This window comes from Cavia porcellus, unplaced genomic scaffold, assembly GCF_034190915.1.
Source record: "Cavia porcellus strain 051 isolate PalLab524CR breed Dunkin Hartley unplaced genomic scaffold, mCavPor4.1 scaffold_33, whole genome shotgun sequence".
In the NCBI taxonomy this organism is placed as follows: domain Eukaryota; kingdom Metazoa; phylum Chordata; class Mammalia; order Rodentia; family Caviidae; genus Cavia; species Cavia porcellus.
In genome coordinates, this window is record NW_026947516.1 from 27,459,816 (window position 1) to 27,464,953 (window position 5,138).

The following is a 5,138-nucleotide window of genomic DNA, read 5'->3' on the forward strand; positions in this document are numbered from 1 at the left end:
AATTCATTCAGCCATGTGTCTCCAAACATCAAGTGGTTTGGTATTATGATCACATCACATCTTGCCATCTCTATTTTAATACATTTGTGAAATATTTTATATGCATCCACTTAACAGTATCCTTGTACCAGTGATATTTTAAATGAGAGATAGTATCTTCCTCAATGTCCAATCAAAATACATAATACTATCCCTTCTTTAGTATTTTCAAAATCTAAAGCTATCATATTTCTCTAAGGGAATTTTGGAACCATGGAATTAATGACAGTGCCAGAACCACCAATTTTCTTAAGGACAAGAGCAAAAAGAGGAGGGAAGATTTTTAGAAAAGTAACTACTTACCTAATGAAAACAAATCCATGGTAAAAGAAAGGACATTGTTATAAATGTCCTGGCTCTGCTGACTAACCATCTCATTTTTCTTTTTAGAAGGAAAAAAATTTCCAAGACAATCCTTAGGAGCAAACAATTTTCTGAATTTTTCTAATGCATATTTTTAATTCCAGACTTATACTGCAAGACACTGTTAGAAATCCCTTCAGTTTTATAATTGTAGTTTTAAAAAGCCTTTGTAGTTCAGTTATCACTTTACATTTTAGATTTATTCAAAGAACTGAAGAATTCTTTTGTTTGAATTACATCTTGTTCCCCCCACCCATCTTGTTTCTGGTGGCTTCTATCCCCTGTTCTATCTTATCTCCTGCTCACACCATATTCTTCTTTCTTTGAGAGCTGTCATTTACCACCTGACATCTCTGAATTTAACGGTATTTACAGTATTTGTCCTTTTTCTTAAATAATCTAGGATATCATTAAAAGTTCTTGGTATTTGTGTGTGCCAATAATCCACAATGAATATATATTTTATGTATCACAAATACGTACTAATAAAATTTTAAAAATTCTCTTTCACTTGGATTTAATTTCCATTCATTCAGTTTTTTCATTTACAAATATTTACTACACACATAATAAATGGCATGCTATATTCTAGATATTTGAGACCAGGAAAATATTCAAAAGTGTCCATTTTTCAGTAAAAGGGATGAAACACAGAGCCTTCTCACTGAATTACATCTTTAGCCCTTTTTAATTTGTTATTTTAAGATAGGGTTTTACTAAGTCACTAAGTTGCCCAGGGTGGGCTTGAACTTCTGATCCTACTGCCTCAGCCTCCCAGAATCCTCAGATTATAGTCCTTTGACACCATGCCCAGTTTATTGTGCGTATATTTTACTTTGTCAACATTTACAGCAGAATATTTAAATTTCACACATTTTATAAGCTAACCTTTAAACTTCATAATCATAAGTAAGTTTATTAGTATTTCCTTTGTTTATCAATGCTTAAGGTTTAAACACATTAGAATAGGTTCTTTAGGCAAGGAAGAAATCTTTAGAATTCTCTGTCCCTATTCTACTCACAGAAGGCTTTTTAAAATTTCCAGCGAGCTACATTTTGGGTAAATGCATACATCTCAAAGCAGAATAGAATCAACCCTGCAGGAGAGTAGAAGCAACACTTTGAATTCTCCACCAGTCCCCCATTCATGGTAAGTATTTGATAACTAGCTTAAAGGTAGAATTATTTGAATACCCAAGTATCTGCTTCTGGTTCCTTCCATTTATCAAAGAAGAAGTTTTCAAGTGTTAGTACTTGTAATATTTAGTATACTAGGTTATCAACAGAAAACTGCATGTTTTGGACATTAAAGTTTTAACACATTTGTGAGGGTGATTTTTATATTAATATAACTATACATATATATCCATGCAGATACCTATACATTAAGAAATCATAGTCCTATATAAAATTATTGAATGTGTATGTAAGTAAATATGAAAATGTGTGTATACATGTGTATGTACATGTATATATGCACGTATTATGTAAATTTGTGTACATGTGTATATACATACATGTGAATGCATCTATATATCTGCACGAGTATGTGTTCTTTGTAATTGCTCTGATCTTATAAACTTGGTTGCAAATTTAGTTACACTGTTCCTCCTCAGTTCTTTTTATCACAGTTATTCCACTCCTGAATTATTTTATTTTGTTTTATCTTTTAGTTTCATGGTCTTTTTTGTAGAGCGGTTTTTCAAAAAGTGTCTTGAGCAGCTGACTTCTTTAATGTTTAAATATATCTTCTGTTATCGAGCTTCTTAAACAACAATGTGTCTGGCTATCCTAGGCTTGATCTTCAGAACTCACAGACAGTGTCTTTATTGCCCTCTGGCATTAACTATCATAGAGATTCTGAGGCCATCTGCATTTCTTCCTTTTAGGTGACTTGATTTTTCTGCCTGGATGCCTGAATAATTACATATTTATACATAAAAGCTTACTGAACCTTTATATTAGATACTCAGCAAGTTTTTGCTAGTGGAATCTTTTGACTTCATGATTCTATTGTTATAATTCTCCCTGATATTTCCAAGGTTATCACTATTAGAAGTATAGCTTTAATTTTGGATAGAGTTTCATGTTGAATTGTTCGATCCTTTAATTTTAGAACCTCAGTGATACATATGATTTTCAGACGGGGAATTTGTGATAGTTACCCTCTGTATATTTGAGTATAGGTCCTGAAATTTTCTTTTTGCTTTTCTAATGTAGGAATAGCAATTTGGTTAGAGGGAAATTTTTAAATCTCATTTAACAACAGTTTTTTCTTACTCTTTAACTAAATGGAAATAAACTTATACAACAGTAGAGGTAATAGTAATATGGAACTGGTACATTCATTATTACTTTAAAAGATTATCAGTACATAACTAGTGATTCAGTTTCTAATGAATGGAGTTAAATGTACTGGATTTATTCCTCTGTACACAACTATGAAATGGAAAAAAATATACAAGTTTTTGGAAGTTGCACAATGTCAAATTCAGGTTTGAGACCTCTGTGAAATGGAAGAAGAAGGAGGAGGAGGACGAAGACGAGAGAGAGAGAGAGAGAGAGAGAGAGAGAGAGAGAGAGAGAGAGAGAGAGACCCTATATGCTTCAGATTCCAAGCTGATGCCATTTTGATAATCCATTCTTCACAGAAGGGATCTATGCTTAACTGGAAATGAAGCCAAAAGCTTCATGATGATACTGACCTTTTCTGGAGGATTAAAGAAAATTTTGGTTTTAGAGTTGAGGGAGGGTTAGGGAAAAGCAAGGAGCTAAGAGTTCCCTCTCTATAAAAAATCAAGCATATTGAAATGATATTGGGTATTTCATTCTGAGTATAATGATTGAGGAAGTATTTAATAACATGTATAATAGTCATAATATCTTCTGTGATATTGATTAACTGTCTCCCAAACATCCAAGTGGTAAAAGTCTTGGTCTACCAGCCCATGACTGTATTGGAAGGTGGAAGCTTTAAGAGAGCCTAGTGGAAGGAAGTCCAGTCATTGGCGGTGTGTCCTTGAATGGATATTGGGGCTAAGGCTTCTTCTCATCTCTCTTTGCTTCTTGGATGCCATGAGGTAAGTAGCTTTCTCTATCACATTTCCAGGCATGAAATAGCCCCTCACCATAGGCCAAAAGGCAATGGGGCTAAAAAATGTGGACTGAAACTTCTTTTTTTTTATCGGTACCGGGGATCAAACTCATGACTGCCTGCTTGCAAGGCAGGCGCTTATGCCACTGAGCTAAATCTCCAGCCCCTGAAACTTCTTTTAAGTTAATTGTCTCAGGTATTTTGACACAGTAATGCAAAGTTAACACAATATTAAGATAAGTGAGAAATGTAGACTACAGCACTGTAGGCAGTTTACCTAGATTGAAAAATATGAGAGAGGTTATTTTTTAGTAAAGAGATAAAGGATAACTAAAAGGATTTGCTTCTATACTCTTCTGGGATTTTCTGTATTTTATGGACATATCTTCAGCAATGTATTAAATTTTTTTGACATTCTTATCTACTGATCAATACCTACTCTTAGAATTTGGGGAAAGGACCTGTGTCCACTGGCATAAGTGTACCACACCCTTATTCCTATGTACACACATTAACTGCAGAAGGACACAACAACCAGTGAACAGGATTAAGAGACTGCTTAAGGATTGTGGAAGAAGTCACATGAATATAAATATCTGTTCAGTTGTGGGTCAGGTAGGTAAGAAAATTAAAATAAACACAATTCATATGTGGTTGGGGGCTGGCATGGATAGGAAGTGTGTTCAGAAATGAATTTCAAAGTCCAGGCATTCAGCACTTGGCAGCTCTATGATGGTAACTGGTATAATCAACATTAATCAAGTAGCTCTTGTTTTAGAAATTTAACATTTGAAATTAACTTATGCAAGTAGAAACCTATATGCAAGTTACTAGTAGAACAGAGGCCCCTGCTTGCGATGCATGTATCTAATGCTCACTGAGACTCACTTCTGAGTAAGGCTGATGTAGATATCTAAATGCTGTTGCAAATTATAAGAACAGTTGGCTGCATAGAAAATCAGCCATGATTTTCAAATCGTGTCTTTTGACTAGAATTGTCAGTATCCCCTGGGAATACAAATCCTTAATTTCTACACCAGATTTAATGAATAGCAGGGGTGAGATTTAGGTATTTGTGTTTTAGCAAGCCCCGAACTAAGACTGAGAGCCTTTAGACTGAGCTTTGCTACTCAAAGTGTGGTTCATTCCTAAGCAGTCATAGGAATTAGAGCAATGCTTATTTGACAAGCAGAGCCTTGGATCATATTCCAGAATTACTTGGTCTGAGCATAGAGATCACATTAGGTGATTGAGATGCACCTTACATTTTTTGAAGCCCTCAGACTTATATTAGGTGATCCAGTTATTAAGTTTCCTCAAATTTTTACTGATTTAAGATGGGACCCAGGCCTTTGATTGTTTCTTTAATACTTTATTGAAGCGTGATATATGTAAAATATGCACACTGATGATCATATTAAGCTCCCTTAAAAGCTTCCTTCAGTGAGCATAATGTTAAACCAGAAATGAATAACCCATATTGAGAAGAGTAAATAATAAAAAACTTATTTTCTTAATAGCATCCTTCTTTTAGCTATTGAATTCATATTTTAATTTTTTGTTCTTGTTATGAGTTTATCTGCAATTGATGTTAAATTATGCTTGTCTTCTAACAATGTGTATACACAGTTAAGCAAATACA